Raw genomic sequence first — 10,788 nt, 5'->3', positions numbered from 1 at the left:
TGACTGAGCCCCTGCCAAAAAGAAATACTGTGTAATTGGATTCTTTTTATTTACCTTCTTATCTGTAAGGCTTTAGGGTTCAAAAGAGGAGGGGTGACACACACACATCTACACACCTCACACACACAGGGAGCGGTTACACGCAAACACTCCTGTACTCCTCCCTCACGCAGGGGGAGTGACAGACCAACTCGACCCTCCCTGCCTGGCGCTCTCTATTCTCCGTACCTGGCTGGGCCCCTGGGACAGACCTGCTTAGGCTGACCACATAGCAAGTGTGAAAAATCGGTACAGGGGGTGGGGGGGTAATAGGAGCCTCTCTAAGAAAAAGTCCCAAATATTGGGACTGTCCCTACAAAATCGGGACATCTGGTCACTCTAGACCTGCCTCTCCTGGTACCTGGCGCCACGTCTTCCCAGGGCAACATGTGTGTGTGTGGGCACATAGGGTCACATGCCCCCGCCCAGATTTCTGCCAGGGTTCACACCAGAATGTGGCCAGCAGCAGCCTTTCGGCACTATGCAGGAGGGAAGGGACAGGAGCTGCTTCCAGGCTGCAGGGGAGATGGAGGGAAGGGATGACCTCGCCCATGTCTTTGCAGAGCTCATCTCTTCTCTCCCCAACCCTTGTGACTGGAAGCAGCTTGTCTCTTCCTGCCCACACAGTGTGGAAAGGTAGCTAACACCTCCAGGCTGCTGCTGGCCACTGACACAACCCAGCCACCTCCTGTCCCCTGGCTACAGCATGGGCAGGAAAGGGTTAAGCCCTAAGAATGCATTGTGCACCAAGGCCCAAGGAACCTGACTGCAGGGGCTTCAGCAAACCTGGCCAGAGGGGTGGCTCAGCAGGGGATGGTGCCTAGGGGATGGAGCAGCCCCGGGCTCCCTGGGGGCAGGACCCAGGGAGTGGGCGGGGGGGTGAGGGAACAGGTGAAGAGGGTAATAAGCCCCTGCCTGGGGGGACTGCTGTGGAGCTTGCAGGTTTGGGGTGTGAACAGGCTGGAAATCCCCCCCTCCCCCGACACTCCAGAGCTTAGCTGAGGGCTGGAGAGGCTTCCCCATCCCAGCACTGTGCGGGACTTTGGCACATGCTGGACTTGGCTCCTCCTGGCCAGTGCCTCGGGACAGAGGGTCTTGGGCTTTCCCAGGGTGCCAGCCCAGCCAGAGGCAATGAGGGAAGGAAGGAGCCTGCCGGCCAGCCTGTTGATGAGCGCTGGGAGCAGGATGCACCATGCCGGGGAGGGGGAGGGGGCGATATAGAGGAACAGCAGGGATGGGGGCGGGGGGACGAAGGGGCAAAGCCGGGAGAGGACAGCTAGAGAGGGAGCACATAAAGGGTCGATGGGTGGGCAGCAGCCAGTGCTGGCCAGAAACGGGATGGGGGCGGTGCCAGTGATGAGATGCCAAAATCTTAACAACCGGTTCCCTCCTCGCCCCACAAGGGGGTCGTTGTCCACCCCCGCCCCCAGACTTCTGCCCCATCCAACCCCCCGCATTCCTTGATGCCCCCCCCAGACCCCAGCCCCATCCACCCCCCTCCGCTGTCCCCTGACTGGCCCCAGAACAGGGCAGGAGGGTCTCATGAACCACCGTAGTGGGTGCCCACCCCATCCCTAAGAGCCAGAGGGACCTGCTGGGGGGCGAGGTGGGGAGTCCCGGCAGTGCTTACCTGGGGCAGCTCCCAGGAAGCATCCGGCAGGTCCCTCTGGTTCCTAGTGGTGGGAGAGCGTAGCTAGCGGGGGAGCAGATGCTCCCCTCACTGATCACATTAAAAGTGGTGCCTTAGGCGCTGACTCCATGAGGTGAGCTGGGGTGGAGAGCGATTCTCCTGCGCGGTCCCTGCCCCCCCCCCCGGGTTACCTGCTGCGGCGTGGGCAGCCCTCCTCGCGCCCCCTGCCTCATCTCACCTCCGCCTCCCTGGGCCTGAGTGCGAAGCTGCCGCTTGCTTCTCAGCCTGTCCCGGCTTCCCGCACGAACAGCTGATTCGCAGGAAGCCTGGGGGGGTGGAGAAGCAGAGCGAGGTGGCGCGTTCAGGGGAGGAGGCGGAGTGGAGGTGAGCTGGGGCCGGGGAGCTGCCGGTGGGTGCTCTGCACCCACCAAAATTTCCCAAATTTTCCTGGAGCACCCATGGAGTTGGCGCCTAAGGCGCCACTTTTGGCCAGTTAAATTTAGAAGCCCTTTTAGAACCAGTTGTCCCTCAAGGAACAACCAGTTCTGAAAGGGCTTCTAAATTTAACAACCGGTTCCAGCGAACTTGTTCCAGCGAACCGGCTCCAGCTCACCACTGGGCGGGACCCTGCTGGCTGAGAGCCGGCACACAGTGGGGGCTGCGCTGGTGGACCAGCAGGGGGAGCAGCTGGTCCCACATGCTGCAGCTTTGCCCTGCCACCAGCCTTGCACACCCACCCCCATTGTCAGCCACTGGACCCCCCACTCACCACTGTTGGGCGGGCAACTGGCAAGCAGGGATCCGGCCAGCAGCAGGACCTGCCAGTACTGATTGGGGGGGTGAGGAGGTACAGAGAAAATATGGGACAATTTGCCTGTTTTTAAGAAAAAGTTGGGACACTTGCAGGAGTGCTTAAATACAGGGCTGTCCCTTTAAAAATGGGACATCTGGCCACCCTAAAGATAATGCAAGCACCTGCAGTTCCATGGTACAGTCACTATAGCACAAACATATAGCACAGATAGCACAAACGATACTCAGTTTAGGAAACAGAGAGATTTTCATGCTATGCATTGTGAACGAGTGTGTCATAGAGAATTACGTTAATGTAATATTGAGAAATTATGCTCAATCAAGAATCATGAAATACATAGTCACTTCCACTTTCACAGCATCTTAGAATTAGTTTGCCCATAGTTGAAACACAGCCATCTCTGGTTCTGGGCTCACCCACTGCCTCAGTTTCTTCTCGAATTGTCACCTGACTGTCTTCCTCTCTAGTATACTACCATCTTTCCCTGTGACACAAGTAGTAGGCCTTTCAGCAGAAACTATGTAATCTGTTTGCCAATCACTGTAGCATTTGAGACCCAGATCCTCAAATATATTTAGATACCTAATTCCTCTTGCTTTTAACGTTGTTGTAGCCATGTTGGCCCAGGATATGAGATACTAGGTGGGTCAGGTAATATCTCTAACTGGACCAACTTCTGGTGGTGGAATAGACAAGTTTTTGAGCTAATCCTAAAGAATAATCCTAAACCTGAAAGCTTGTCTCTTCCACCAACAGAAGATGGTCCAGTAAAAGATATTACTTGACTGGAATATCTGGACCCATGGGAAGGAAACCCTGGAAGAATTCCACCATGATTTCAATAGCTTCCACCCCACCATCAACCTCAGCCTGGACCAATCTACAAGGGAGGTCCACTTCCTAGACACCACGGTGCAAATAAGTGATGGTCACATTAACACCACCCTATACCGAAAACCCACCGACCGCTATGCCTACCTTCATGCCTCCAGCTTCCATCCTGGACACACCACACGATCCATTGTCTACAACCAAGCGCTGAGGTACAACCACATTTGCTCCAACCCCTCAGACAGAGACCAACACCTACAAGATCTTCACCAAGCATTCTCAAAACTACAATACCCACACGAGGAAATAAGGAAACAGATCAACAGAGCCAGACATGTACCCAGAAGCCTCCTGCTGCAAGACAAGCCCAAGAAAGAAACCAACAGAACTCCACTGGCCATCACATACAGTCCTCAGCTAAAACCTCTCCAACACATCATCAGTGATCTACAACCCATCCTGGACAACGATCTCTCACTTTCACAGGTCTTGGGAGCAGGCCAGTCCTTGCCCACAGACAACCCGCCAACCTGAAGCATATTCTCACCAGCAACTACACACCGCACCATAGTAACTCTAACTCAGGAACCAATCCATTCAACAAACCTCGATGCCAACTCTGCCCACATATCTACACAGTGACACCATTACAGGACCTAACCAGATCAGCCACACCATCACCGGTTCATTCACCTGCACGTCCACCAATGTAATCTACGCCCTCATGTGCCAGCAATGCCCCTCTGCTATGTACATCAGCCAAACTGGACAGTCCCTACGTAAAAGGATAAATGGACACAAATCAGATATTAGGAATGGCAATATATAAAAACCTGTAAGAGAACACTTCAACCTCCCTGGACACACAATAGCAGATTTAAAGGTAACCATCCTGCAGCAAAAAAACTTCAGGACCAGACTTCAAAGAGAAACTGCTGAGCTTCAGTTCTTTTGCAAATTTGACACCATCAGCTCAGGATTAAACAAAGACTGTGAATGGCTCGCCACCTACAAAAGCAGTTTCTCCTCCCTTGGTGTTCACGCCTCAACTGCTAGAAGAGGGCCTCATCCTCCCTGATTGAACTAACCTCGTTACCCCTAGCCTGATTCTTGCTTACATATTTATACCTGCCTCTGGAAATTTCCACTACATGAATCCGACGAAGTGGGTATTCACCCACGAAAGCTCATGCTCCAATATGTCTGTTAGACTATAAGGTGCCATAGGACTCTTTGCCACTTTTACAGAACCAGACTAACATGGCTACCCCTCTGATACTTGACTCACCTTCTCTCCCTCATTGATTTCAATGGTAGTTAGGCAACTAGATACCATTGAGGAGCTGGGCCTGATTGCTTTCCATATAAAATCAATAGCAATTGTGAAGTCAGTAATGGAGAGAGATCAATACACTTTACCCAGGATATGTGATAAATATAATTGCATAGATAACTGATACTTTATTAATAAAAATCACTAATTCAAAATGCATTGTCTTTTAGACATAGAAGAGAAAATATAAAGTGGTATAGAAGTGTATAGCTAGTTAGGTGAGTACAATTGCTCACATGTGAAAATGTTTAGAAGGTTATGATCTTCAGTTGCAGTCATACAACACTGTTGTGAAGTTATCAGCTCCTATAAATTAAGGCGGATAGGGCAGGTTCATTTGATGGACGGGAGATTACAATGATGTAGTTAGAAAAGGAGTACTTGTGGCACCTTAGAGACTAACCAATTTATTACAATACCCACACGAGGAAATAAGGAAACTTAAGCTTTCGTGAGCTACAGCTCACTTCATCGGATGCATACTGTGGAAAGTGTAGAAGATCTTTTTATACACACAGACCATGAAAAAAATGGGTGTTTATCACTACAAAAGGTTTTCTCTCCCCCCACCCCACTCTCCTGCTGGTAATAGCTTATTGAAAGTGATCACTCTCCTTACAATGTGTATGATAATCAAGGTGGGCCATTTCCAGCAAAAATCCAGGTTTCCCCCCCCACCCACCCACTTGGATTTTTTTTCATGGTCTGTGTGTATAAAAACATCTTCTGTATTTTCGACAGTATGCATCTGACGAAGTGAGCTCTAGCTCACGAAAGCTTTGCTCAAATAAATTGGTTAGTCTCTAAGGTGCCACACATACTCCTTTTCTTTTTGTGAATACAGACTAACACGGCTGTTACTCTGAAACCTGTCAATGATGTAGTTGCAATTCGGCAGTATGTTCTCTCAACCTGAATGTCTCAGCATGGTATTAAGAGGATGCTGCTACTAGAAATGGTAATTTTTGGATGAAAGATAATACTGGGCTGGGGTCAGAATGACGGAAAGGGTGATAGTACTTTGCCCCCAATCCCAGAGCTGCTAAATGTTTCTGCAAAAATCAGCAGCAAAAGAGTTAACAATGTTGATATTTAAATTGTCATCATTAGCATTCAGCATTAATACCCCTTTGATGTAAAAGGAGGAAACCCACACCTCTCTTAAAGCTAGTGTCCCTATCTACCGTTCTGTAGACCGAAACAGCACTGCATCAGTTCAAAGTCTGAAGATTGTCTCAGCCGTCATAATTTAAAAGGGAAGCACAAATTATAGAGAAACTTACGGGGTCACTAGGAAAGTGCCGGTGTAGCACACCATAAAAACTCATAAAAATACTCATAAAAAAACTCATAAAAAATGCATAAAAACTCAGTCTGAGCCCTGTACTGAGGCCTGACCATTTGTGATCATTGACACAAAACAGTGACAGGATCAAGTGAGAAGAGCAAGTATAGAACTTGCCTACTTTCGAATGGATACATTTACCTCATCAACAAAACACATTTCCCTCCAAACTGAGTAATTTGAAGTACGCAAAAAATGAACCAGAGTGAGTGCGGGTCAAAGGCAGCTCTGTGCAGAGGGTAAGCACAAGGCTTAACTCCCACTTACAGCTCCTTTTTTAAAAGGTTAAGTAGGACTTAGGTAGTACAGAGCCCTGCTGCAGGCACTGTACACTGGTGAATTTCAGCAAATATTCTGTTGTGGCCTTCCAAAATAACGGCATGCGCCATGAGTGCCAGTTTTGCATCAGGATGACCCTAAGGGGGTTACTCCAGATTTTCACAAGATAACCAAGAGCAAAATTTGGTTCTAATCTGAAAATTAATACAGACAATCTTGACAAAATACTGAGAATGGCTGCAACTAAGGCTGCACCATTAATGTGGAAATATTTCCTCTCTGACTTCAAAAATACCAGAGGAGATGCCAGGAGTCTATGCAGAATGAGCCTCGCCACACTGGGAGTCAGTTCATAATTCATCACTTAGTGGATAAACAGCAGGAGTGAGAGGAAGAATGAGAGGAAGAAACACAAAAATAATGTGAAGTAGAGAATTCTCCTTTGTGAGCCTGTGTGGCCAGTGAAACACAAAATAGATATTTCTGAGGCTACAATAACTGCACTGTCCTTTTAAACACAAAACTGCCAGTCGCTCAAGGCTTATACAAGAGAGGAAATGGGTAAATAATTTGCGAGGCATTCAAGAACGTCTGCAATTAATGTTTGCTCTGTAGCTTGTCTGCAAGCTACAGAGTATTACATACTTCAGTTTCAGTTGATTTGTTTGGACACATAAGTCACAAGGGCTACTGCAATCTAAATAATTTCTAATAATTATTATTAATGATATAGGGGCTGTTCTTTGATCAGATATGCCAGTGCACTCCACTTACCTATCTAGCAGCTGTTTTCTTTGTCATTTTCAGCCTCCAGATAGTCTTAAGATGTATGTATTGGTACAGTATTAATAGAAATAAATGTATTTAAAAATATATATACAAATTAATTACTTGTACCATAATGTTTTCTAAGATCTGATCTTGCTTCCCATTGAACTAAATGGCAGTACTTCTACTGGCTGAAGTGGGAGCAGGATTGTGCCTTTTAAACTTTTATAAAGAAGCTAACAGATATTTAAACTTAACGAGGTCAGTGCATGCGTGCATGAGTGTGTGTGTGTGAGAGAGAGAGAGAATATATGTTCCCTACATAAGGTATAAGAAATGTTACTTACTCTTGACTCACTACCTTGTAAAACATGTCTAGGTTCACCGACAGACATCTCAGACACTTTTAATAATATCAGCAGAGTTCTCTATTTTTAAGGGAGCATTGCATAATTGTTTAAAGTACTTCAAGCCTGGGTACCCCACAAAATTTTTGGAGTCATTTTTTCAGTGTATGACATTCTTCCTGGTGACACTTGAGTAGTGTGCAGCTGAATGACAGCTGGGGCAGACCTATATTTGTCACTGTTGCTCATAGCTGACATGTCATTTGAGAAACTGTCTAGAATTACTTTAATATGTCTTCCAGCTGCAGTCACAGGAAGCTGGCAGGGAATTACCTTCATGTGAATAAATTTTTGCTAGGAAAAATAGATGTGATGTTTGGTTCATCTCGGTTATAAGAAGAATTTATGGATTCTTAAGATAAGAAGGCAAGTTTTTAGGTAGTAAGAGTTCATCTTTTCTTATAAGTTTTGTATTGTTGAACCTCAAGGACTTTAAACATACTGCACTGTAATTGTATCTATGTTTGTAAATTGAGCAAACCACATAATCCAGAAAGTTTTTTGGCAGGAGAGTTCCAGACACTTTTAATTATACTTGTTTTAATTTATGTAATTGAATTACAACATACTAGGCAAAATACTTGCTATTTTGGTTTTGGATTTAGCAGCAGATAATTTATAGTTTGTAAAACAGAATGTTTGGTTGTTAAATTATGAAAAACCTTTGCAGAAGTTAGACTTCTCAATATATTTCAAAACTATTGTCCTGTTTAATATTTTAATATTGCATGACTCCCAAGATATAAATGTGATTTATTTTATTGCCTGTGCCATATATAATATGGTCTGCCTTTTATCAATATTTTTAGGTACCGTAAAATGTGTTAAGTCAAAGTTCAACTTTCATATCTTCAATGACTGTGTTTGTGTATAAAAGCAGAGGCTAGACTATGTTCTCAGTTACACCAACGTAACTCTGGAGAATGGAATATTTTCCACAGAAATTCTCACCAGTTCACCTCTAAAGTGATAGTAATATTTAATGTCTATTAAGCCAAGATCCCTGTGAACCAATCATTTTGCTGGGAATTGGCTGTTATTCCATGATACATGTTTTAAAAGGGAAAATTTAATCTCTCACAAAAGCAGAGAAAAAAAGTCTTAATAAAACATTGTTAGCCAATTAACTGCCAGGAAATCAATAAAATCACAGAAAAAAATGTGAAGGAATAGGAGCTAATGGAAACTGTAAGAGCTTTAAATGGCAATTTGGAAACCTCCCAAAGGTTGTAGCTTCTAAAAGAACAGTACTTGTGGCACCTTGGAGACTAACAAATTTATTTGAGCATAAGCTTTCATGAGCTACAGCTCACTTCATCGGATGCATGCAGTAGAAAATACAGTAGGGGGATTTTATATACACAAAGAACATGAAACAATGGGTGTTACTATACACACTGTAATGAGAGTGATCAGGTAAGGTAAGCTATTACCAGCAGGAGAGAAAAAAAACCTTTTGTAGTGATAACACTTCAATCTCTCTGGTCACTCAATTACAGACCTAAAAGTGGCAATTCTTCAACAAAAACACTTCAAAAACAGACTCCAACGAGAGACTGCTGAATTGGAATTAATTTGCAAACTGGACACCATTAAATTAGGCTTGAATAAAGACTGGGAGTGGATGTGTCATTACACAAAGTAAAACTATTTCCCCATGTTTATTTCCCTGCGCCCACACTGTTCCTCACACGTTCTTGTCAACTGCTGGAAATAGCCCACCTTGATTATCACTACAAAAGGTTTTTTTTCTCTCCTGCTGGTAATAGCTCACCTTACCTGATCACCCATTGTTTCATGTTCTCTGTGTATATAAAATCTCCCCACTGTATTTTCCACTGCATGCATCCGATGAAGTGGGCTGTAGCTCACGAAAACTTATGCTCAAATAAATTTGTTAGTCTCTAAGGTGCCACAAGTTCTCCTTTTCTTTTTGCGGATACAGACTAACACGGCTGCTACTCTGAAACCTGTCATTATGCAAGCTTCTAAAATGGCTTCAATAAGCTTGATGATGACTGACAGTTTTGATTCTTTCTGTGAGAGGAAGAAACCCACATTGTCATTTTAGGAGCCTTAAAATGCCTAATTGAGGTGTGACTAGATAGAGAATGTAACTGTGATATATGTTCATTAACATGCAATGGAAATGTTTGAACTAACACTTGAAGCATTTCTATGAACTCTTTAACCATATCAATAAACTGCTGGAGACAAAAACAAAAGTATTTATGCTCTCCATGGCCATGATCTTATTAGTGCTGATGAGCTGCATGGTGTTATAGTGAATTTTCAAACCTGACAGAGCACACCAAATGTTCTCTGAATATTAACATAAATTCTTATTATGATATTAATTCCAGGCTTGCTAGAAGACCAGGGGTGGGGACTGTTCAATAAAAGATGAGAGGACTTTTGCAAAACACAGTAGGAGTGTGTGAGGTGGAGTGCATTACTTCAGTAAAACAGGATGCTTTTATGCCATGATGAACAACATGTACATACAGCTTCAGTAATTGGGTGTCTCCATGCCTCTACGTGTCTATAGATACAGAAATAGTTTGATACATATGTAGGAATCTATACAAATGTATTTAGAAAATTATACTTAAATTACATGCAATTCCTCCAACCCCCCAAAAAACCCTATGTTAAAAGAACATTATGCAGGTTGTAAAGTCAAGCACTCAAAAGTCAACCTCTGGGCGGACCAGCACTAGAGGTGGGTGAGACACTCTTTGCTAGATATTTGCTGACAGCAGAGGGATGCTGAGACTCAGGAATCTTGGGTTCCATTCAAGGCTCTGGTGGGTAGTGTGCTCTGGTGGGCACGGACTCTTCTGCCCATTTCCTCCAAACACAACCCCCTTCTACGCAGTCTTCTTCAGTATGTCTCTGTCCCAGGCCTGTCTTTCCTCCACCCAGACAATTCCACTCCACAGGCTTCTCATCCCAGTTCTCCCTTCCTGGTTCTTCATGCAGTCTGTCTCTCTTCACCACCCTGGCCTCTGGTCATCCCACCACTTGCTCGCATTCTTTATCTGCACTGCTTCCCAGTTCCAAGATCAATCCCCAGGCTCCTTGTCCAATTTCAGTATGTCCCCTCTAGCTCTTTGTCCCAGTCTCTTTGCCCAGCCAGTCCCAGTTTTCCCATTGCACTCTGGCTCCTTATTAGGTCTGTCTCGCCTTCCCCTTCACTTCTTTCCCCTTGCCCCACAGATTCTCAGTCCCAGTCTCCTCCAGGCACCTCATCTACCCCTCCCCATCCCACTCCCAACTACTGGCTCGTAGTCCCCCCATGGCTTCCCTCCATGGCTCCCAGTCCAGTCTCCTTGCCCAGCC

The sequence above is a fragment of the Caretta caretta genome, chromosome 10 (assembly GCF_965140235.1).
Source record: "Caretta caretta isolate rCarCar2 chromosome 10, rCarCar1.hap1, whole genome shotgun sequence".
NCBI lineage: Eukaryota > Metazoa > Chordata > Testudines > Cheloniidae > Caretta > Caretta caretta.
Note: the sequence above shows the minus strand (reverse complement) of the source record.